The 26606-nt window shown below is 36.2% G+C and overlaps 1 long non-coding RNA gene and 1 pseudogene across 2 annotated transcripts in view; both read right to left on the minus strand.

Annotated features, from left to right (window-relative positions):
* Window positions 1-567: 567 nt before the first annotated feature.
* LOC145269559 (uncharacterized) overlaps window positions 568-26606 on the minus strand; it is a 54737-nt gene continuing 28698 nt past the window's right edge. Inside the window, exons 1-3 of one of the 2 annotated variants that reach the window (XR_013865092.1) lie at window positions 18119-18267; window positions 5249-5414; window positions 568-3457 (exon numbers count right to left, since the gene is read on the minus strand). This is a non-coding gene — a long non-coding RNA (uncharacterized LOC145269559). Of the gene's footprint in view, window positions 3458-5248; window positions 5415-18118; window positions 18268-26606 lie in introns of those variants that run through there. The other variant, XR_013865093.1, reaches the window with a different exon arrangement.
* On the minus strand, window positions 19319-19455 carry LOC145269965 (U2 spliceosomal RNA; annotated as a pseudogene).

Consider the following 26606-nt stretch of genomic DNA (forward strand, 5'->3'; position numbering starts at 1 on the left):
CATAAAAAAGCAATTTACAAAAATATGATTTTTGCATGTGTAAATAAACCTAATTAATAAAAAAGCAATTTACAAAAATATCATTTTTGCATGTGTAAATAAACCTAATTCATAAAAAAGCAATTTACAAAAATATCATTTTTGCATGTGTAAATAAACCTAATTCATAAAAAAAGCAATTTACAAAAATATTATTTTTGCATGTGTTAATAAACCTTATTCATAAAAAAAGCAATTTACAAAAATATCATTTTTGCATGTGTGGAAATAAAACTAATTCATAAAAAAGCAATTTACAAAAATATTATTTTTGCATGTGTTAATAAACCTAATTCATAAAAAAGCAATTTACAAAAAATATGATTTTTGCATGTATGTTAATAAACCTAATTCAGGAAAACAAAAGCAATTTATAAAAATATCATTTTTGCATGTGTAAATAAACCTAATTAAAAAAAAGCAATTTAAAAAATATTATTTTTGCATGTGTAAATAGACCTAATTCATAAAAAAGCAATTTACAAAAATATTAATTTTGCATGTGTTAATAAACCTAATTCTTAAAAAAGCAATTTACAAAAATATTGTGTTTGCATGTATGTTAATAAACCTAATTCAGGGAAACAAAAGCAATTCATAAAATATAATTTTTGCATGTGTGGAAATAAAACTAATTCATAAAAAAGTAATTTACAAAAAATATGATTTTTGTATATGTGTTAATAAACCAAATCTATAAGAACAAAAGCAATTTATAAAAATATAATTTTTGCATATGTGTAAATGAAACTAATTCATATAAAACCAATTCACAAAAATATGATTTTTGCCTGTGTTAATATACCTAATTCACAAGAAAATCAATATACAAAAACATTAATTTTGCATGTTTCAATAAACCTTATTCTCAAGAATAAAAGTAATTTACAAAAATTTGGTTTTTGCATGTGTCAATAAACCTAATTTACAAGAAGAAAAGCAAATTCCAAAAATGTCACTTGTACGATAAACCCTATTAGATGACAGGCAGGTGTTGATGTTTGTTCATGGAATAAGACAGATGCAGCATCCAAATGAGAATTATAAATAAGTAATTGTTTCAGTTAAAGATATTTCTGAAGATAATGGAAAAAAAAAATTAGTTCTAATTTGGCAGTGAGGCGTTAGAATTTATGTCAAAAGGAACCAAGAAATCTTCTATAGAAATACATTACACCACAGAAGATTTGGATTATTTTCTTGGCTTATAGAACCAAGAGGATTGAAATTTTCTCGAATGAGAATATTTAAGTTAATGGCATAAGGGAGCTAATTTACATACACCCACTTTTAAAAAGATTAAGTGTTGACATGTTTTATTTAAGTTCTTTGACATGCAGTAAGTCTTCACTACACCTATATTCTTACCTCAACTATCCCTTACAATATTGTTAATGGAGTTCTTTGAGAACTGTCAGATGGACTAATTTGGCAGACACTGTTATTGGTGAACATAAAACTGACTACCTTTCTTTCCCTATTTACCTTTCCATTTATTAAAAAAAAAGTTTATCGTAGTATTCTTTCGGGGTTTTTTTTCCTTCTTGTTGTGCAATAGGATAATCTTCATTGGACGTTATGATAAAATTCCCGTTATTGGTGTTTGTTCGTGGAATAAGACAGATGCAGCGTCCAAATGAGAATGATAAATAAGTAATTGTTTCAGTAAAAGATATTTCTGAAGATAATGGAAAATGTTGGTTTACTTTTATATTTCAAATGATGTTGAATTATATTCATCTTTGAAATCTGTAATAAGGTCAGGGGCCTGGTGACCAATAATTGTTTAGTTCGTGACCAGGTAGTATGAGTTAATTGGTTGATTGAAGGGTAAATCGCACTCCTACTCGACTATACTGTCAGCATAAATAGTAATGCAGATCTGTTTTTCAGCAGAGATTTTGTCAATGAAATCGTCAAGGAATTCGTTGGAGTTTAGTTCCAGAATTGGATAGGCGTAAGCAGAATAGCTCCAACAAAAATGTACCAATAAAATGGCGCTGGACTCTCTGCTGAACACAAGAAGTTTGGGAAAATGAGTTAAAAATAAAAAAAATATATAAAATACTGTTAGGAACTCGCTCAATATATGTTACTGTTACATAAGCTAACATCTATTCGGTGGGTTTTTACCTGTATTTTGTATAGTTTTGTTTTATTTTTAACTCCTATTCCCAAGCTTACCATGGCCAACAGAGAGTGTGGCACCATTTGTAATTTTCAAATACATCGGTAAACACTGTATGTTTTTCGAGCTGAATAAACATTTTACATTAAATAAAAACACTAAAGACATATCCAGTTATAATAATACAATATTAGTGTTTAGTTTGGTTGTTTGATGTTGTGTTTTATATACACTTTTTGGGTTATATAATGCAAAAATTAATAAAGGCAGGTGTTTGTATTTGTTTGTGGAATAAGATGGATGCAGCGCCCAGACAAATAAGTAATTAAGTAAAAAATAGTCACACACTTTAGAAGATAATTTATTTACTTTTGTTGGTAATTGTAGATCTGTGAGTTTTCTGATGTTTTACTAAACTTGATTTAACAGAACACGAATATTCACATTTTTCACAAGAATATGGCTTTTCACGGGTGTGAATTCTCATATGAATCACTAAATTCGATTTAGTAGTAGCAGAATACGCACATAACTCACAAGAATATGGTCTAACGCCAGTATGAGTTCTCATATGAGTCACTAAATTTGATCGATCATAAGAAGAATATTTACATACTTGGCAAGAATATGGTTTTTCACCAGTGTGAGTTCTCATATGTCTCATTAAAGTTGATTTTTGAGAAGAAGAATATTTACACAATTTACAAGAATATGGTTTTTCCCCAGTGTGATTTCTCATATGTGTAACTAAACTTGATTGAACAGAACAAGAATATTCACATATTTCACAAGAATATGGCTTTTCACCGGTGTGAATTCTCATATGAATCACTAAATGTGATTTAGCAAAACAAGAATATCCACATATTTCACAAGAATACGATTTTTCGCCAGTGTGAGTTTTCATGTGTGTCACTAAGTTGTATTTAACAGAACAAGAATATTCACAAACCTCACAAGAATATGGCTTTTCACCAGTGTGAGTTCTAATATGTCTAAGTAATTTACTTTTTTCAGCAGAAGTATATTCACATACATTACAAGAATATGGCTTTTCACCAGTATGTATTCTCATATGTCTCACTAAACCTGGTTTAACAGAACAAGAATATCCACATATTTCACAAGAATATGGTTTTTCCCCAGTATGAGTTCTCATGTGTATTACTAACTTTGATTTAGAAAGACAAGGATGTTTACATACTTCACAAGGATACATCTTTTCATTTGTAAATCCTAAAGAAAGTAATGATCCATTCAAATCTAGCAAAAGCCTATAAGCAGGAACATCTGCAAATAAAAAAAATTAATGTTTTAGTTTTCATATTCACATTCGGTTTGTTCATTATTTTAAATATTAATTGATTTAGCTTTAAAAAAAATGTAAATTTTTCTTCAAGAGATATTTTCGAAAAAACAATTGTATCAGTTGACCAGTCAATAGAGATGTTGGTTAGGACATATTATAGAGCCAATTATACTTTATTTTAATAATAAACAGAAACACAGGACGTGTTAATATATATTTTCCTTCCCACATGATTCCATTTTAATTCTTTTTACACTTATTTAAATTTCTTCAGTGCTCTTTAAGAAGGCAGAACATGACTAAAGTCTGATTAATGCAACTATAATTGTGAAACCATTTTAATTCTTTTTACATGTAGATATTTCCAAAAAATAATTGTATCTGTTGACCAGTCAATAGAGATGTTGTTTAGGACATTATAGAGCCAATTATGCTTTATTTTAATAATAAACAGAAATATTTAATATATTTTCCTTCCCACATTCGATTTGTTCATTATTTTCAATGCTAATTGATTTAGCTTTAAAAAGACTGTAAATATCTAAATGTAGATAATTTCAAAAAAATAATTGTATCTGTTGACCAGTCAATAGAGATGTTGTTTAGGACATTATAGAGCCAATTATGCTTTATTTTAATAATAAACAGAAATATTTAATATATTTTCCTTCCCACATTCGATTTGTTTATTATTTTCAATATTAATTGATTTAGCTTTAAAAAACGGTAAATTAATTTTTCCTTAAGAGATATTTTAGAAAAAATAATTGTATCCGTTGACACAGGACCAGTCAATAGAGATGTTGGTTAGGACATATTATAGAGCCAATTATACTTTATTTTAATAATAAACATAAAAACACGATGTGTTAATATATATTTTCCTTCCCAAGCAATTCCATTTTAATTATTTTTACACTTAAGAAGGCAGAACATGACTAAAGTCTGATTAATGCAACTATAATTGTGAAACCATTTTAATTCTTTTTACATGTAGATATTTCCAAAAAATAATTGTATCTGTTGACCAGTCAATAGAGATGTTGGTTAGGACATATTATAGAGCCAATTATACTTTATTTTAATAATAAACAGAAATATTTAATATATTTTCCTTCCCACATGATTCCATTTTAATTCTTTTTACACTTATTAAAATTTCTTCAGTGCTTTTTATATTCAGTATTACTTTCAATGTTACTTGATTTAGCTAAAAGCACTCTAAATTAATTTTTCTGTTCAAGTTATTTTTAGTATTACTTTCAATGTTACTTTAACTCTAAGTTAATTTTTCTGTTAAAGTTATAAGATATTTTAGAAAAATAATTGTATCCACTGATGTAAACTCAGTCGATAAAGATGTTGGTTAGGACATATTATAGAGTGAATTATACTTTATAATGTAATAATAATAATGGAAAAAAAAATGAAGTGTTAATGAATATTTTCTTCCACACGTGCTTCTAAGATGGTTAAAAAAGCTACAGAGAATTTACCGACCACCATGTTTAAACATATTTATAAATGCTGTACCTCAAACCACTTAAATATTTACGGTAGAGGTATAGTATGTTTGTTTTCAATGGTTTCTTGTCTTTTTGTTATTGATTTCTCTTCTAAATGTATCCGAAACCGAAATCGTAATTTATATTTTATCTAAGATTTCTGTATTCTCCCTACTAATATAAATCAAAGAAAAACCTCACTTCCTTCAATTTTTCGTTTAATTAGGAAATAATTCTTAGAATTCGTATGATATTCTATAGTCCTACCTGTACAATTTGTGTCCAAGAACTCGACTGCCCTTTCCTCTTGATTTCAGGTTTTTTATAGCGTCTTTTAGGGAAGGAAGTCTTATTGATATGCCCATTCAATTCATATCACACTACATCTCTCATGATCAATTCAATTTTAGCAAAGGCGTTCAAGCAGAAACATCTGCAAATAAAAAAATTAATGTTTTAGTATTGACATTCATATTCAGTTTGTTTATTATTTTCAATATTGATTTAGCTGAAAAAAAAACTGTAAAGAATTTTTCTGTGAAAGTTTTAGAAAAAAATTGTATCCATTAACAATAAAAAGAAAAATATGAAGTGTTAATGTATATTTTTCTCCCCATGCAATTCCATTTTAATTATTTTTACACTTATTTAAATTTCTTCAATGCTCTTTATTTTCATCAGTATTACTTTGAATCTAACAATCGATTTCTTCTCATGATAAAAATAGTTGAAAAAGTATTGGATTTAAGGCGTTTGAGGAAATTAATGTGAAATCTAACCCTTGATCATTTTCCTAAGTCAAAAATTTTTCTCTGGCTATAGCAATCAGTTTATCCCAGACTCAGTGATAATAGATTAAGGCAGGTCGCTTGAAGCATTGTTCAATGTGTATATAAGAAAACATTTAAGAAGGCAGAACACGACTAAAGTCTGATTAATGCAACTATAATTGTGAAACCAGTTATGCAGTTTCATTTTATTGTTCCAATTCATATGTATATATATATATATATTTATATATATCTATACATATATATATATATATACATAACAATACATGTTTTTTCTTATACAATATATCACACATGAGATAATCTTACTTGTGTCATGTACAACATGAAGTGTACAACAGGAAGTGTAACCATTATGCTAGATTTTAGAGTGTCTTCTCTTCGTCTGGCACGTGTCCAACTTTCAAACGTACGTAGTGGATTTTATTGTAGATAGAGCAGATTTACAGAAATGGGAAATTAATTTTGCTGTTTCAGATGCATTATTTATTAATCTCGGACATTTGTTTGTTACTTGATATTATTTGCATTTAATGTGTTGTGTGACTCGTGCTACATGAATCCCAAAAGAAATCTTCATTATCGATTTGTTATCATAAAAGGTAAAGCATTTTCTTTCATCATATTTATATACCTATTAGCCATGTTGAGCTTTTCTTTGTTAAATCGGGTATTTTATGAGTATTTATTGAACGATTGTCTCAGCAGGAGATTATAACGTGGTTCTAGATCTAGATTTAGATTTGTCTAGTTGATCATCTTTTTGACCAATAGATTCAGAATAACGCATCTTGAGAACCAGCTATACAGTTTCATTTTGTTGTTCCAATTCATGTGTATCGGTATAACCATGCATATATTTATATATGTGTTTTTTCTTACACAATATTTTTATATGTAAAACGATGTTATTTGCATCAGGGGGTCAAGTGGTGTGACCGTGATCCTAGATATCGGGATGTTTCCCTTTGTCAGGCATGTGTTCAACTTTCAAACATTCCTAGTGGGTTTTATTGTAAATGGAGCAGGTTTGCAGAAATTGGAAATTAATTTGTCTGATGTAATCATTAGTGTTGGCTTTTATCATCGATTCTCTGTGCTTATGTTTGAGTCTTTTCCTTGCAGGATAAGATTGAATATAGTTCTATGCAGTATCACTTTGCAAGGCATTTCCACCAGAATAAAGTATTCCACCTATTCCAATGGTGTAACAGTATTTGTAATAAGCAATGCTGACATTAGTTTTGTCAAAATCAGAGTGTATGAGATGGTAAATCAACTGCAACAAGTCCTTTGCTTGCACATCTTTGCCTGACGGAGAGTCTTCCTTTAGGGGTCCTTTAGTTGGAATGACAATCCTTGTAAGATAGTCGATGTCTGGTTCAAGCCTGATCTTCAGTTCGTGAAAAATTAATCAAAAGTCTTAAAAGTGGATAGGGTGCTGCTAGTCAGATGTGCAGAAATCTTTCATTAAAGAGAAGAGTGAAGGAGTGAGGTTCTCACATATATCTAATCTTTGGATTCTTTTATTCAAGTTGAATATGATGCTATATTTGCAGTGGGTTATTTTCCGGTTGTTGTGGCTTGAAAAGGCCCCCATGGTCTATCGTGATATCTGATATATCCATTCTTTTTTATTACAGTTAGGATATGAAAATTGTTGAGATTTGTCAATACACACTTCGGCTTAAATTTCTAGATCGAATGTGTACACAAATTTCAGGAAACGATGAATTCTAAAGAGAAGATATAAGCAAAGGCTTACCTTTTGAGAAGTGTGTACCTATGCAAAGCAGAAGATACATGCATTACACTCCTTCTATTGTGAATGTCATCAGATATTGAAGATTCTGCTTTAATTCAAAGAAAGCCTTTCTGACATGAGACAGTTGTCACAAAAAGCATTATATCAAGTGTTAAAGGATCAATTCAGGCTTGCTTTGATGAGTAAAGAGGGAGCTGCTATGTATAATCTAGGCTTAGGCATCTGGGTGGGAGTACATCACTAACGAGGAGGCGTGTCTGCTTCGGCTTGTGATCAGACATGCACTTTGGGTTGCTAAGCGACTGCATTCACTTTGCTTGGTGAATCCAGTTTGACATGCCTTTGTCTATTGTTGTACCATATTGTTGCTAATTGAGTTGTTGTGAGTCTCATTGTAACCCAGCAGGGTCCAGGTCGTACACATGGACAAGAAAATATACACAGACCCTAAGTCCCTTTTATCTTCATCTAGTGGATGGTTCTTTGTGATGATCAACTCTTATTTTTCTGAAACTGATAGTTTATCACTGTTTTATGGCTGCCTGGGTGGCCGATCATTCAGATATCTAAAATATTGGAGACTGAATGGTTAGTTCTTTTTTTGATTTATAGGTTTTTTTTTTTTAGATTTCTTGGTTTTTAAATCCAAATTTTGTGTACTTGCCTCTCTTCAATAGGTATTTCAGATCCATTTTTTCAAACCCTTAAAAAATTGTCTCATCTTAATTGCTTTATTTAAATAAATCCTATTACCAGATCCACTGCAGCCCCCACCCCAAAAAAAAGGAATGACGATGTTTTCTGTATTATCAGACTCATATCAACAGATGGAAACCAAAGCTACTTTATATTTTCTTTTCGGTAAAACATTATTTTTCTGATAGACAGAATTTTATGGATATCTGTTTTTTCTTGACCAAGTGTCAACATAACCTCATTCCTGAGCATGCATCATCTTCTCTCATCCTCGTTTATCTGACGAAGACATCTAGGCATCGCCCATATCCTTGCTATATCATGATTTGCATAAAGAACATCTTTGAATCTGGAACCTATCAATTTTCTTACCAATTGGATTCCAACGCCTAATGAGCTTGGAAAATGGGTTTAAACATTGCAAGTGGTGATGAGCTGTATTATCTGAAAAACTCGTATGTGTGCTCTACAAGGCAGGGGAATTAATTAAATCTGATATAATCTAAAAGGTTCACATTATGGTGAAATTTGGAACATGATTTAGGCAAAAAAATTGGGGTTCATAAAGCAAAGATCATCCTTGATCAAATTTCCAATGTCAAGTGTAAGTTTAGTTTATGATCCATTTTTATGCCTTTTTAAGTTAATGACTAAACTAGTGTGTGAGAGGAATGTATTATTTGAAGGGTCACATTATGGCTCTCTTCAGCTTACTTTGTTGAGAGATGTTTGTCTGTTGCACAAGTCTGTTATGTAAGTGGGCAAGATTTGCTTAATATTTGGATATCTTAGGCAAGAGTATTTAGAGTTCTGAAAACAAACATCAGCTATGACCCGTTTCCCAAAATCAAGAGTATGTCAAGTTTGATATTCATAAATTAGTATGAAAGGTTTTATTTTTTCATAAATTAGTATGAAAGGTTTTATTTTTTAATTCCACTTCCTGTCCCCCAACTAGATGATAGCTTAATTTGCAAGAGATGGCAGTTTTCTTTCAATGGTCCTTTGGTGGTTAAATGGCTGGAGAAGGCCGAGCACGTTTGCCAGTTGTGCAAAATTAAGGATCTAGGTATGGTCATCCTATTGAGGCTCACTAAGGGAGATTATGCCGTGTACCTGCAGCTCAGGATGAGGCGAGAATGGAGCAGATAAAACAAGTGTTGTACGGAGCATTCAGTGTGGACCCTTTTGTTGCCTGGAGGCAATTCTCTAAATGTCGGCTTGGGTCAGGGGAGACTGTGGATGTGTACCTAGCCGACTTGAAGAAGCTTGCTGCTCCCTTTGGCAGTGCAAGCGACTGAATATTGGCATGCATCTTTTTATCTGGGCTCCCGGATGACACCAGTTGGCTGTTTCGGGCGTCGTCGAAGCTCAATGAGTTTGGGTTGGAGCAATTGTTGGCTAGAGCCTAAAACATCCTATAGGATGATGTAGAGCAGGTCTCAGCAGCGGTTGACACACTGGAATCGCCTACAGAGAGCCCACAGTGCTACAAATGTGGCGGCCCCAACCACTTCACCAGAGACTGCAGAAGTGGTGTGAATCACACCCTGGACTATGGAGCACAGAAACGAGAATGATGTCACTGATGTGACAAGTCAGGCCACGTAGCACGGAATTGTCTGGGAAACGAGCAAGGGGAGGAAGCTGTGGCGTCAGCACCCTCTCCAAAGCAACACTGAACAAGGTGCTTCCTGTAGTGACAGTGCGAGTTGATGGGTGTGTAGGTTCAGCACTGGTTGACACCAGATGAACCCAAACCCTCATACACAAGAAATCTTGCATCACATGGACAAAACAGAAGGTCCCACTAATAACCGTTGGTGGAGGCTCGCTGGTGTGTTGTTGGGTGAGCATTGTCCATATAAGCATTGGCGATGGCCCACTGGTGACTGTGAAGGCATTGGTGCTTGACAGGGAGCTTCTTGGATACGACCTTCTCCTTGGAATGGACACTATTACACAGCTGGGTGGAATCACCATGGATGACGCCAGTGATGTGAGGTTTTCCCAATGCAAGGAACAGGTCTGCACGACAATCTTTCTTGATGAACCCGACTTCCATACGGAATACGACAAGGGCACAAATGCATGGACTGCGTCCTGGAAGTGGTCAGGGGACCAGCCACCAGAGTCCTTGCAGAATCGATGACGGAGTATCCTCCTCCGGCATGGCTCAGGGAGGCAGTACAAGGCAGAACTCCAGGTTTGGATGGATAATGGCTGGCTGGTTCTGTACCCAGAGGATGAGCTCGGGCCACCAAGGAGGCTGATCCCCCTGATGGCTGTTAGACAAGGGAATAAACAGAAGGTCCAACCTGTAATGGATTACCTGGGACTTAATGAACACATCGACCCACACACGGTGGGAGCTGACGTCTGCGCACATAAACTGAGGGACCTGGACCTGCAAAGAGCCTACCTGCAGATACGCATTGAGAAATCATGGTAGCCATTCCAGATGGTCGAGATCAAAGGGACTCGTTATTATTTGACCAGGCTGGGGTTTAGCCTGAACATGGCCCTTGACATTATGACAGCGATTATGCAGGCGATCTGGCATGGGGATGAATCCATGCAACAGGCAATGTCATCATATATTGGACATTTTCGTGAACGACACCCTCATGTCTGCCCAGGTGGTGAAAGAACACTTTGAGAGCTTTGGGCTGTCGTACAAGGAGCCAGAGCGCCTGCAAGATGGAGCGAAAGTTCTTGGCTTGCATGTGAGCTGCAGCACAGAGGGACTCCGCTGGGGAAGAGATGGTGACATCCCGGAAGTTCCATTCAACATGACGCGTCAGAGCGGTTTTTCCGTCTGTGGAAAACTGGTGGGCAACATCCCCATGTGTGGGTGAATCCGGGTGGCAGGAGAAGCCATAAAGCAACGTGCGATTTCCATGTCAATGGGATGGGACGATGAGGTCCGCGATCCCGCCCTACGAAGCATGCTGGTGGAAGCTGGAGCCAGAGTGACCGAGGATAACCTCGTACGAGGGAGCTGGTGTGTCGACAGGAGCGAGTTTACAGTTTGGGTGGATGCCAGTTCACTCACCGTTGCCGTTGCTCTGGCGGTCAACAGATTTATCATAGAAGATGCCTGCTGGCTTTGGCCAGAAAATGACACCAGGCACATAAACCTAGCTGAGCTTGATGTGACACTCAAAAGGGTAAATTTGGTGCTTCAGTGGCAGGTCAGAGTGCTACACATCGTCACAGACTCCATGTGCGAGCATCGGTGGATAACTGGGAAAGCATGGTTGACAATGAAGGCATTGGCCGAAATGCTTATATGGAGACGACTTGCTACCCTGACCGAGATCATCAAGGAAATCCACCTGGTCATAGATGTGACACTGTTGCAGTCTTGTCAGAATCACATGACCAGCGTACCACACTGTTGGCTGTACCTGCCAAAAGAAGTGGACGAACCAGCACTTGTGAATGTTGCCGCAGTGGGGCATTGGCTTAGCCCGAGCCGTGTTGCTGATGTCCATTACCAAAGCGGGCACCCTGGTCTAAACCAAACCCTTTACTTCGCCAAACTGGTTGACCCCTATGTGTCAAAGAGGGATGTGAAATCTGTTGTTAGGAGCTGTGAAACCTCTCGGTCAATAAACCCAGCACCTGTCTGGTGAAAGAAGGGAAAACTAAGTGTGAGAGGAAATTGGAACAAGCTCGCAATGGACGTAACTCACCACAACGATGCTAATCGATTGCAGACCGTCTAGATTTGCATTGTGGCAATACACATATATATATATATATATATATATATGTGGCAGCCCCTTCTCCGGCCGGACTCGGCTGCCATTGTCCGTGAGCTGGAAAGTGTCTTCCTTGAGCATGTGGTCCCCCTTCTGAGATACTGACCGACAATGGCACCGCCTTTGTTAGTGAGCAGTTCAAACAGTTCACAGACAGCTGGGGTATATGTCTGTGATTACCGTGTGGCCATGTGCTTAGCAGGAATGGAATTATTGCGAGATACCACAGGACCCTCAAGACCTTCGCAGCTAGGAAGAGGTTACGGTGCCTGAGGCGGTCTATTCGTATAACGTCACCCCTAAGGATGACATTTCACTCTCTCCCACACCAGTTGAAGTACTGGACAGGTACCACATCAGGGTGAGAGGCATGGAGACCAGCCCACTGCCTGAGTTGGAGGTGATGAGGGAGAGTATCAAAGAGAGGGATGTCATCTTGGTAAAGATCCCCCACAACAAGTGCACCACATGCTACAGAACTGGATGTGTTACTGAGGTGATCAGCCCACAATCGGTGCGGGTTGACGAGGTGCCCCGTCACATCAAGGAATTTTGATCGACATCACAAGCGCAGCCGTCACTCGGCGATGAAAGTGAGACTCGATCCGAGATCAGTGAACCATCATTCTAGGTTATCCCGACTTTGTAGGACAGCGACCCTGAGATTAGCAGCATTAGGTTTACCGACGCTGAAACAGAGGGCAAAAGCACAGGCAAAGACGAAGCCCCACATGTGAGGGAGCGATTGCTCCCCATTTGGGAGGTTGAGACTCCCCTAAGTCCTAAGGGAGGCCGGGTAAATATGCTAAAATTGTCTGTTGAATGTAAATTGAATCCCGGACAATGACAGGTGACCGATCAAAAATACTTGAAATAAAACAGATATATATTTTATTATTAAAATCAGACATAAATTTTATTGTTTGAAAGCAGAGACCGGAAATGTCAGAACAATGTGGAAATGATGCCAGACCTATGTTGGCCTCTATGACACCTGCTCAGACAAGGGCTTTCTGAATGATGGGTTTGACCTCTTGAGGTTGTGCGAAAAGGATTCCATTTTTGGTCTCAGATTACAAAACTCTGGATGTATTGCTGAATTGCACACACACAATTTGGATCTGAAATCCCCCAGAAAACGTGTTGAATGCTGATTGGTTGAATGGATTGACCAACCAACCCTGTGACCTCTCTAAAAAAGCCAATACCTGGGTGAAATTACCAGATTGCGCCAACATCTCGAAAGAAATAAGCTCCAAAACCAATGCTCTACTCCCCCCCCTCCGCCTATCCTGACCAGCCATCCAGTGATGGAGAAGGAGATTTGTGAAACTTAAAATGTTTTGGTGAACTGAATAATGTACATATGTAAAAAATCTTTAACTTTTGAGAAATTACCTTCCGTACTTAGAAAAACCTGATTTTGTCTGCCTTTTCTTTCTGGCGCATATAAAGCTTTGCTTTTGCTTTTCAGCAGAATTCAACATAAAGACGCTGAGAATTAATATGGAGGACTCCCGGTAGACGTGACATCATGAGTCACAGTTTCTGAAGAAGTTAGAGGTTGACCTGAGTAACAGGAGACCAACCAAACCTGCATTAGTATAATAAGATAAGCCTTTGACCATCATTCAAGTTTTTTGCATTGTGAAATTTTTTTTTAAATCATAAAATTTTTTTTTAAATCATAGATTTTTATTGGGCATAAATATTGTGAAAGCAAAAATAATGAAAGTACTGTCATCTCTAATTTTTCGTCCTTTTCTATAAATTTGTTATTTTTATATGAAAATAAATAATTTTTTCGTTTTTAAATGTTTCCTTTTCCACAGGTGATTTGATTATCAGTGGGGCAAAAAAAGAAAAGGAACACTGACGCATAATGGTCATCTGCCACTCAGTATAGAACAACCAGTCTCCAGTGTGTCGTGAGTAAATTGCTGGAATTTGTGATAGAGTTTTGGTGAACCACCTCAACAAAAATAACTTGGTGCAATGGGGAAAACGGTGACTGGTTAATTTTAATGTATCTAAAACCAAGCTTCGTTCTTTTCATTATAATCTGAACCCATCTGGCCCCAACTGAAATGAATGGCCCTCATCTTTGGGAAGAACCATGTCTTGACAAACTTTTGAGACTGCCCTTCATTTCTGATCTTAAATGGAACACATACATCAAATCTGTTGTCAAGGTTGCTGGAAAAATGGTTGGATCACTCTACTGCTCCAGTAGGTATCTCAGTATTGATGCAATCCTCTATCTGTAGAACAACAGGTTATACCCTAAAATGGAGTAATGTTTCCACAACTGAGGATCTTCTTGGCATGGCTTATCTTGCAATGATAGAGGTCCAAATTTTTCTCTGCAACCTCTCTCCTGCAAAAGAAACATTGCGAGCCTCTGAACTCTATCATTATTATCATGGCAAGTGCTCGTCTGAGCTCCAATCTAAAGTCCTCTCTTGCAAAACTTTCACAATAAACTACTATCAACTATTATGTATATGTGCCTAATTCTAATTATAATCAAGAACTGCTTCCTGGCTAATTACAATATTGTAACCTTCAAGTTCTATGTAAACAAGTTCTTGTTTAGCCGTCCCCATAAATAATACAAATTCTACCCAATCTACACCATTAGCGATTACTATTCTACCCTATCTTATATTCATTAAGCCTTATCCTCTAGTGGTCTTCGAGCCTTGATAAATCGTGTCTCTCTTGTAAAAAGAACTGAAATAACATTAGTTTTAATTTTGTTAATCAAAGATTCACATATTTTTAATCGGGTCTTTCATATAAGATTACAGGATTAAATTATTGTTTGAATTGATATAAAAATAAACTTGTTTAAATAACATTAATGTTAATGTTGTTATGAAGGGGAAGCCAGAAGATTTGGAATGTAAAGAATTTGGAGGTGGGGATAGTAAACAAATCTTGGTCAACTATTTTCAATTTTTTCTTTTTTTTTTTTGTTTTGTTGATTTGGATTATTTTGGTTTTATGTATTTAGTTTTTTTTTTTTTAGTAATTTTTCTACAGTTTCAATACACAGAGCAAAGCCAAAGTATAATCGTATACATACACACACACACACACACACACACACACACACACATATATATATATATATATATATATATATAATTATTTTTTTTTTAACTATAATATTGTGAGAATTTTCAATTGGTTGACTTGCCGAGTGTAGGTCGGTGGGGAAGAAAAGAGTGCTGGTAGCTGTGACCAACACAAATCAAAACGCGGATTCCATGAACAAAGCTTCTTTCTTAGAACTGCACGCCTGTGGAACTCTGTTCCGTCTGCCTGCTTCCCTCCGGACTACAACTTGGATGTCTTCAAGTCTAATGTTAAATTCCTAATGAACCGCCCCCTTAAGTAAACACTTCATCAAATCTCCTCACTAACGTAATGTACTTGCAATAACTCTTATCCCTGAGTGGCTTCCGGGCCTTGATAAGTGGTGATCACTGTGTAAAAAAAAAAAAAAAAAAAAAAAAAAAACACAGTCGGTGGTTGGTCCGTTAATCAAAGAACCTGAGTGCCTATTCCTTACAAGTTAAATAGACATTTCAGTCACGCGTGAATCTCGTTGACTGAGAGTTGGAGTAGATAAAAAGGGGTGGCCACTCTACAGTGGGGTGAGTAGTTGTTGTAATCTTTTAGACAAATTACACTTCGACCATCGTTACCCATTTGTTACTTTTACAAGGAAAGACTACTTGTAAGCAACGTCAACATTTTGTTGCAAGACTTAAACCGTCTTTTCTGCCCCCCACCCCTACTCGGCGGTATGCTAATTCTGACAATATATATATATATATATATATTTTTTTTTTTTTTTACATGGGTGTCACCACTTATCAAGGCCCAGAGGCCACTCAAGGATAAGGGTTAATAGGTATACATTAGTCATTGTGATTTTAGCATAGTAAACAGTGGGAATTTTGTAACTTGGATTACTTAGGGGGACGATTCAATTAGAACTTGTTCACATTGGACTTTTTCTTTTTTTTTCATAGGTATCACCACATTATCAAGGCCAAGAGGCCACTCAAGGATAAGGGTTAAAGAGTGTACAGTAGAAATTGGACAATATAATAATCATTAGTAATGAAAATTTGTTAAATTTGATAACTTATATGGAACGGCTCAAGAACTTATTTACGTTAGACTTGAACACAACCATATTGTAGTCAGCCGGAAAGCAGGAAAACGGAAGACAATTCCACAGGCGTGTAGTTCTAATAAAAAAGCTTTGTTCATGGAATCTACGTTTAGGTTTAGGCACAGATAAAGAGTGGGGGGAATTATTGATAGTGTTTACAGCTAGACCAGTGTTTCTCGTGAAAGTTTGGCGAGGGGGGACCATAGATTGAAGCTCAGTCGCACACTTTCCATGAAAATAACGATACATCAGAGACAAACTCGCAACATCTCTTCTGTGAGATAGAGGTTGCAAAGAAGAGAAAAGGACATCTCCTACGAGGCTACGAAGTCTATTTTGAACTCTATCAAGGCAGGACAAGTCCTTTCTAGCAGCTCCTGCCCAGATGTGGCAACAGTATTCCATCCTTGGACGTACCTGGCTCTTATATAAATAGAGAATTGCATCAGCAGTGAGATATCTACTGGATCGATAGAAAGATCCCACCATTTTTCCAGCGGCCTTGGCAACAGATTTGATGTACGTGTTCCATTTAAAATCAGGAGTAATGGTCAAGCCCAGAAGCTTGTCAAAACTTGAGGCCTCCTGAAGACGAGAGCCATTCATTTCAATTGATGCCAGATGGGGATCAGAATGTTGATGATGTAAAGAGAGAAGCTTGGTTTTAGATGCATTAAAAGTAACCAGCCACTCCTTTCCCCATTGTACTACATGCTCAAGATCAGAGGAGAGAGAATTGGAGAGAACTTGGTCGTTTACTGTCTTAGATGTGCTACCATAAATGGTAGTGTCATCAGCATAAATGTCTACAAATGATGTAAGGATGTGATTTGGAAGATCATTAATGTAGATCAGGAAAAGAGTTGGGCCCAGGATCGACCCCTGAGGGACACCAGCATTAATACTGTGGGCTTCTGATTTTTGCCCCTCAACTACTACTCTTATGAACCTATCAGAAAGAAATGATTTAATAATTGAGAAGACATTTTCAGCTATACCATAACTAGAGATCTTATGAAGTAAACCTTTATGCCATACCCTATCAAAGGCCTTATATATATATAAGAAAACATACAGAGCAAAATCAAAGTATAATCGTTGGTGAATTTAATAATAAAACTAATTATAACACACAGTTTTACAAAAATATTTTGGAATTTTATCAATTAAATTTAAATCTGGTGTGTAAAAGTCCGCCTCTCAGCTATAAGAATCAACACCATTATGAAAATCAGACAAAATAAATGTGAAAATTGGTTAGTAAAAACATCCTTCTCAAACAAAAATACATGTTATTGTATAAATATGATAAAATACAAAACAAAAAACATCCTTTTCTACATTAGACAACGTTAAAAAATTAATTATTTTTAAACGACATTATTTGTTCAAAAATCCAAAAATTATACTAAAATGAACTTATTTTTCTTACTTAAATCTAAATGTCGGAGTATATAATTTATTGTTAAAAGATTTTCTTAATCGAAGATTCATAGATTTTTAATCGGGTCTTTCATATAAAATAATAGGATCAAATTATTAATTGGATAAAAATAAACTGTTTAGGTAAATGATGAGATCACCGTTGTAAACAAAATGCAAATAAAATTGTGTTCAAGCGACAAAACTTGTTACAAAATATCGTCATATTTGAACCGGAAGTAGGTATTGGTATAAAAGCCACGATTGTCTTTTTTATATTGTTGAACGCAAAATGTGTTTTGTTTTGTTTTTATGTAATAGTAAATAATTTTTAATTCCAAATTTTTCTCATGTCTCATCTTAAAATTAAATATTATTATCACCTGTACACTATTTTAGTCGGATTTTAGTTGAAACCGTTTACGACATGCATCCCTCATTTAAATGTTTGCGATTGTTGAAAAAGGTTATTGAATTAAATTTTTTAAAGTATTATGAAAATCTTACCTTTCATTCCAGATAATTCAATATGAAAGCCAAGACTAAACGCGGGATGATTTCGTTAAATTTGTTTTGTTTGTCAAGATTTCTTTAGTAAATTGATACAACTTTTTTAGTGTCAAATTCATCAAAAAAAAAAAATATATATATATATATATATATATATATATATATATATATATATATATGAAAATATAAAAGAATCAAAATGTAGAACACGATTTGAAAATGGAACTATTTAAAGAGAAAATAAACTACTAAAGAACAATGAATTTGGGTCATCGTAAAACGGTGTAACCATTAATTTGTTCCTCGTTTTTTAAAATACCCGTTCATTAGCTAAGTGTGAAGAATTAGGAGTCAGAATTCGCCATTAAAAAAGGAGTGATTATTTAGACTCACTATATTTCGAAGCTTATAACAATATGAATAATGTAATTTAAAACCTGATTTAAAAAAAAGAGAAAAAACAAAACTTTTAAATAATAAAAGGTTTTATCGAAAAATATACAATATTTTTTTTTAATCGGATTTTTTTAAGAAATATTTAACGAAATTCAACGAATTTAAACTTAATCTAAATATTATAAATATATATAAATTCAAAAAAATCACTTGCCTATATAAAATACTAATCAATGGATACTTCCATTCTTTATTTATGAGGATTTGTCCATATTTCTATTTTATATTCCATGTATTTTTTAAATAAAATAATTTTTTTAAACAACTATTTGAAGGGACCGCCATTATGTAAGCATTAACCAGTGTTAGCGAAGCAGGGTTTCTTCCTGTTTTGGAATATGGATGAATAAAAGGACCTAAAAGCAACACATACGCGTAAGCCATCAAGCCTTGTTCATGAAGAAATGTGTGTAGATGAAAAATAATCACATTTTACTTATCATACTTATATTGTCCCAAAAATGTAATACAAATTAAACAAGGCCTATAGCCATTAGTCGCATGCTCTCATGCAATGAATGAATGCGTGAATGTAGGATTGACATGAAATTCTTAAAGATAAACTAAAATGACCGAAATATGGGCTTAAATGACTTGAATAAATAAAAAGTAAATGACTTAGAATGACTTTAATGAACTTAAGGATGAATTGAATGACATTAGGAATGACTTGAATGCTTAAAAAAATAACTGGAATCCTTCAAAAACAACTTGAATGGCTTTAAGACTGACTGGTTGTAAAGTGGGTGATCATTTTATATTAAATTAATACAGAAAAGTGATCCCCCACTTTATATCACAAAGTTACAAACATAAGTACAGCATGTAGTAAGAACAGATACTATACTTTGATCTTGGCCAAAAGGCCAGGAAAAGCTTAAAAAGCTAAGAACAGCATCTATTAACAACAGATCTTTGGTGTTAACCAAAAAGGCCAAGCACAAAAGTGTTATGGACCGACCAACAAATGGACCGACGGACCGACGAAGTTACTTATAGAGTCACTTGCACGTAACTAGTAATAAACGTTTGTTTATCAAAAATATTGTTTAAAGTTAGCAGAAGGAAAAGAAAAAATAAAAAGGGAAAAAGAGATCAAATGAACAGAAGTCTTAGCGGGTGTGTGTCTGGCAAGGTTGGACGAAAGAGAGAGAGAAATCAAGATGGCGTCCATAGTTTTAAAAGGTGTGTTCTGATGGAAGTCATGCGAAATCACGTGAGAGACATGTATAAAAGGAGTTGACAGGTTAGGTTGGGGAGAGGTAGAGAGAGACGAAGATTGGTGACAGTGGTGATCTTCAACCCGGCGACTGTTGGCTTGTTATTTATTTATTTATCTAATTTTGTTGTCCTAAACAAAGAACACTTCAAGCTATTTTGGCGATGGCTCCCGGCCTGCACAACATGATAAATCCATTCAGTGGCGAAGGCGATGTGGTGGCTTGGTTTAAGAAAGTGGACCTAGTGGCAAAGCTCCAAAAGATAGGCGACGTTGCTACAGTGATACTGTTGTTCCTGGAGGGTGACACGCTAGCCCTATATTTGGAGCTGAGCTCCTGTGAACAAGAGGATGCTGAGATGATCATAGCCAGATTGATGTAAGCATTTACAGAAGGGCCGTTGGAAGTGTACAATAAATTGAAAGAGAAGAGGTGGACGGGTGAATCCATCGATGTGTATACAAATGATGGCAAAAGATTGGTGGAACTGGCAGGAATTTGGAGACAAGTAGCGAATCACGTAGCAAAGATGGCATTCGTTACTGGGTTCCCTGAGGAGATTTCCAAGAGGCTACAGCAGGTCCCAGATATTGAGACATTGGAGCTAAGTGTTGTGCTCCCAACTGCAAGAATATTAGTGAGCACCCAACCCTCTGGAGCTGTAGGAACGGTGGCAAAAGTGCAGAAGATGAGACCAAAAGCCGCCCAAGACCACAAGGCATGTTTCGAATGTGGGGGCCTACACCTGCGGAGAGACTGCAGGAAGTTCTTAGAAAGATCAGTGTGCATCAGGTGTAACCAGAGTGGTCACATGGCAGTTAACTACAAGAGTCCGGGGAAACTGTCAAAGAGGAGCCAAAATGGCAGCAGCTGCCCCGACTTGGGAATAATGGCGTGTTTGCAGCAGATACCCAAGCATGAAATCGTGATGGATGGACAAGAAGCTGTGACCCTGATAGATCCTGGCTGTACTACTACCATAGTGCACACTAGCCTTATCAGAAGATGGAAAGAGAAGGGTGAAGTAGTGGCATTCAATGGGTCACGACTGAAAAGTTTGAGGGAGGAGGACTGTCACAATTGAAAGTGAGGATCACTGGATGAGAGTCCATGCGGTTGTCATTGATCACCTGGTGTCTGGCGTCCAAGCGATTGTCAGAATGGACGTAATATGCCGACTTGGAGGTGTCACAGTCGGCAGCAATGGCGTGAGGTTCGGACCAGCTGGATGTGCAGTATCAGAGCAGGTCAATGAAGGAATCAAATAGGTTGGAGAAAAGAAATGGATATCAATCAGTTATCCCGGATTTCAAAGCAGAATTCGACGAGGATCAGTGGACAGTGGAGTGGGCATGGAAGAATTAACCACCGACGCGAAGAAACAGGCTGGCATGTTACAATAAGTCGCTCAAAGGAGGAGCAAGAAAAGAATTTTGAACGAAAAGATGGATTGAGGAGGGATTACTGTTGCTGTGGACGAATGACGTCGAATCGGGCATCTTGCCATTACTGGCCGTTCTATGACCAACAAAAGGAAAGGTCAAACCAGTACTAGATTTCCAAGAATTGAACTGACAGGTCGCGTGCCATACTGGGGGTGACGCTCTAGATATATGCAGTGAGACCATCAGAGAATGGAGGCAAATGAACGGTGCCTCTAAGTTGGTCGATCTAAAATCTGCCTATTTGCAACGCCACGTTACCAAGAAACTCTGGAAATACGAGTTGGTCAGATATAAAGGCAGAACCTACCGCCTTACGAGAGTGGGGTTTGGGCTGAACTCGGCACCCAAGATCATGTCAACCAGTCTAAGGAAGATTCTAGAAAGAATGGGGAAAGGAGATGGCGCCGTGAGCTCATATATCAACGACATCCTCGTGAATGAAACTTTAGTGACTGTAAAGGAAGTGGTGGTTCACTTTAATAAAATTCGGGTTGGTCGCCAAGGCACTGGAAGAATTGGCTGGGAGAGCGGCTTTGGGATTAAAGCTGAAACGAAATGCGTCGGGTGGCCTGGAATTTTGAAGGGGAAACGAGATCCCACAAATGAAAGAAGAGCTGTGTCTTGGATCTGATCTCAGAAAGTGTGATCTTTGATCGGGATCATCGTCAGGTTATTCACTGTCATGAGCTCTGCTGCCTTTGGTTTGTTTGCAGGCGCATGTGAAAGGGTGTCTGCTAATGGACTTTCTTGAGTTGAAAACCATATTTAGTTTCAGCACAGTTTCCAATGGTTAGTTGTTCTATACAAGTCCTTGAGATGATTGGTTCTCAATAGACAGTTCTTGAGTTGGAAGCCATTTTTAGTTTCAGAACAGTTTCCGATTGTTAGTTGTTCTATACAAGTCCTGAAGAAGGTGACTGGTTCTCAGTAGACGGTTCTTGAGTTGGAAGCCACAGAGCAAAAGATTCTTCCCGTGTTGACACAAAGAAAACATATGCGAAGTTGCTAAAGAAAAAGATTTAATTTTTATGGAGTAATTCTGGTTTCTTATTGATTGCTAGCAGAACGTGAATTAATTTGATTCGTCAGTTCCCAGCAACATCGTTTATAAATAATCTCCCAACTGTGAGGCAGCATACCCCCATTATAAATAAAAAAAAATATTGCAACAGAATTTCTTTTCCTGGCTTGTATTTGATAGAGAAATCATAATGTTCAGCCCGTAGCAGCAAGTTTTGGAGCCGTTTAGATGTTTTTGCTAGTGGTTTCCAGCAGATCGACACAAGTAGTTTGGGGTCAGTGAGGACATTCACTTTTCTTCCATACGTGTAATGATGAAATTTTTTTCAGACCATAAACCACTGCAAGCATCTCTTTTCAAAAAGACATATTAGAACAACTACATGCTGCTCATTTAGGACAAGAGAAAACAAAACTCCTTTCCAAGGACACTGTTCATTGGGTAAACATAAACAAAGACATTGAACAGTTCACAAAGTCATACAGTATCTGTCAACAGCATCAGACCTCCCAAATGCAAGAGTCGCTAATGCAACATGACATTCCAACAAAGCCATGGGGCGTAGTTGGCACAGACCTGTTTGATCTCCATGAAAGTCAATGGTTGATCATAGCTTACTATTACTTAAAGTATCCTATGGTCAAACGCCTATCTGATAATTCACCAAGCAGTGTCATCACATGCCAAATCTTCTCAGAGGTTGGCATACCATTAAAGATAGTCAGCGATAACGGACCACACTTTTCAAGTCATCTCTACTACGAATTCGCCAAAAAATGGGGCTTTCATCATGAGACCACGTCACCTCGGAGACCACAAGGGAATGGCTTCATAGAACGTCAAATAAGGACTATCAAAAATATTCTCAAGAAAGCCAAACAGTCGGGAACAACTCCTGAGATCGCACTGCTGCACTGGCGCTGCACCCCAATTTCAAGTGTCATACCAAGCCCCGCATAACTACTCATGGGTAGACGAATCTAATCTCCACTGATCACCAAACTCAGAAACAACAACCATGATCAGGATCAGATATACAGCGCATTCCAACAACGCCAGTAGAACCAAAAGAAGTTTTTTGACCGACATGCACTTAAGGAAGATCTACCACCCCTATACCATGGTCAACGGGTAAGGGTACAGAATCCTGTGTCTGGAAGCTGGGACCAAGCGACTGTAGTATCCCAGGTAGATGGTCAGCTCTCCTATCTCCTGGAGAATGTCAATGGGCATGTGCTGCGAAGAAACCGACAACACATAAGAAATATTCCAGTGACGCCTACCCCACAAATGTCGCAAGAACTCCCCAACATAGTTCCACAAAAATGTGCGACGTCTGTTGATCCACTTGTGTGTGCATCCCCAAACATACCAAATGACACTCAAAAACGTACCCGTAGTGGTAGGGTGGTACGATTACCATCAAAAATGAACTTATGATGAGCACACACTCATAACCCCCCCAGCAAACATCTCATGGGGCAGAATAATCCCCTGCTTCGCTGTAGCTGTTCAGACAGTTTACCCTGAACCAGCTTTTCCATTTTCTTTGTTTTGTTTTACATGCATAAGTCATCTTTGTTTTCAGAGAAAGGGACATGTAATGCTCTTTCGTTTCAGTAACTTTTATATGGACCCTTTCGTTCCGGTTTCATGATCTAACTTTTGTATGCACTCACGCATGCGCATAGCAATTAATCAATAAAGCGGGGCGCCATTATTTAGTTCCCTTCTTACCAACCAAACACATGTGTTCCAATCTTATTCTTACACATCCATGCACAACACAGCATGACAATTCCCAATATTGCTGACTGAGCTTTTTGTGTGATTTACGTATACAGTCCACGCTGAAAAAAAAAATTGACAGATACAAAGTGACCTTATATCATTAACATTGGGTCGATTGCGTAGGTGTATCAGAATTTGGGGGGAATTTTTTACACCCCTAACACGAAACTGCGAATAAAATATAAAACACTCGTAATTTCTCTTTTAAAAGTGGGTTGTTTATTTTCTTTATGGATTATACTCTCAAAATAAACTATTAAAGTTGTATAAAAAGTAATAGAAATATTATTTTTTATTTAAAAAAATAAACAGTAATGAAATTAATTGAATTTTACGAGTTCAATATTTTTCAATTTTTAAACTTTAAAAATCCATCAAAATTTTTCTATCGATTCAATTTTTACGATATTTTCAGGGTCAATGTGAAATTTTATGCTCTTTCCAATAAACTGAATATAGTATTTTAGACAAACGTTTTTTCTTTAATTCACACCCTCCCATTTTGAAATGTCGATTAAAAAGTAAATAATTAATTTACTCACCAAAGTTTTATATATCACAAATTGAAGATAAAAGATCAATAAATAATATATTCAAATTTAAAACAAAAAAGAAGAGTTTATTAGAAATTTACCTGTAAAGTCCGAAGTTTAAAACCTTTTTTTTTAAACCACGTTATTTTTGTTGTTGTTGTTGTTTTGTTTTTTTTTAATGAAACCTTGGTCCTTGCTCCTTTAATTGAAAAAAAATTAGGGTTTGAATTACATTTTTCGAGTAGTTATAAGCTTGGAAAGACAGGGTTTCGAATTAATTGACGACCCCCCCCCATTTTGAAATCTATATTAAAAAGTTAATAATTAATTTACTCACCAAAATTTTATATATTACAAATTGAAGATAAAAAATCAATAAATAATATATTCAAATTTAAAACAAAAAAGAAGTGTTTTTTTTTAGAAATTTACCTGTAAAGTCTGAAGTTTAAAACCTTTTTTTTAAAACACTTTTTTTGTAAATGAAACCTTGGTCATTGGTCCTTTTATTGAAAAAAATTAGGGATGGATTACATTTTTAGAGTAGTTATAAGCTTGGAAAGACAGGGGATCGAATTATTCAATATATTTCAAGCCTTCGTAAGGTCAGTTTCTAATGACTAATGTAATTGTAATAAAAATGAGAAGTTTTTATACGAGTTCATATTAAATTATGTTTTGAAATAAATAAATGCTATGTAAAACTTTAAAAGAAACAATGATAGTTCACCATTTCGATAATGCTAAATTGTTTTTTAAACATTATGGAATTAGGACACTTTCTTCTACATTAGATATGTTAATTTCCACAACTGAATGCATATTTCATTCATTTCCAAGACAGATAAAGATATGGTAGTTTAGGGAGTTGAGTTTATGCTTTTCGGGCACTCCCTAATAAAATAAATATTTCAACACAAGCTACTGAATAAACGAACAAACGACTTCGTAAAACTTGCAAGGAAAAGGTTTATTGAAGTAAGACAAGATGCCATTTAGATATAGCTGGGATAGACTCGTCTGCCTTTGCCCGGTAGTTATTCCCAAGTGGGGACCGTCGATACCGATGTAGGCACAGAGAGAGAGAGAGAGAGAGAGAGAGAGAGGGGGGGAGGAAACAGGTCCACTTTCTTTGACGTCTCGCTGGATTAAGGGGAGAGTTTTTCTTGTCCGGGACGGAAGCAGTTATAGTTCCTTAAGCGGGTAATGCCTCTAATTGGTCAGTATGTGCCATATCGCACAGTCGGGGGGGGGGGGGCACTGACGCACGAGAAAAGAGTTCTATTTGTTTCTGCTACAGTATTATCACCTCATATATCGGCAGCCTTGGATACTGTCTGGCATAAAGATCTTTATATAAAAACAATAGTTCCTACACTATTACTTAAAAGATTTGATATAGAATCGAACGATAAAAAGAGTTCTATTTTTTTCTGCTACATAACCCCCTGCTTAGGCTGAAAGCCGAGAGAGAAAAAGGTAGCAGAACGAATAGCAAAAAAAAGTAAATAAAATTAAATAAAAATGTCAATGTATACACGTTTTTTATTTATTTTTACGAAGAAAAAAAATGTTCGTAGTTTTCTGTAAAAAGTCGGGGAATATTCTTTCTTTTTTATAAAACGTTCTTTTTTGTAGAAAGGAGAGAAAGAAAAGTTTCTTTTTTAACAGAAATATACAGTTTTACATAGTTTCTTTGGCCAATGTACCCGTCGGCCACTACGTGTAGTAGTGGTCACATAACTGTTCTCACGTGGAGCATTTACCTCAGGTGTATGATGATGCTGTGTGTATGTTGGAGGAATGTGTGGCTCATGTATTAATGCGTCCAGAAAGGCTCTTTTTACCTTATCTAATGAAACTGTCTCTTTTTTACCACTAATGTCAAGGATAAAAGTTTTATCAGTGCGTGAAAGCACGCAATAAGGGCCAGTGTAGGGTGGAGTTAGGGGAGCTTTTACTGCGTCCTTTCTAAGGAACACGTGGGTCCATGTTGATATGTCCTTCAGGACCAAAGAT

The sequence above is a fragment of the Euprymna scolopes genome, chromosome 45 (assembly GCF_053919585.1).
Source record: "Euprymna scolopes isolate OS-2025 chromosome 45, ASM5391958v1, whole genome shotgun sequence".
Classification (NCBI taxonomy): Eukaryota; Metazoa; Mollusca; class Cephalopoda; order Sepiida; family Sepiolidae; genus Euprymna; species Euprymna scolopes.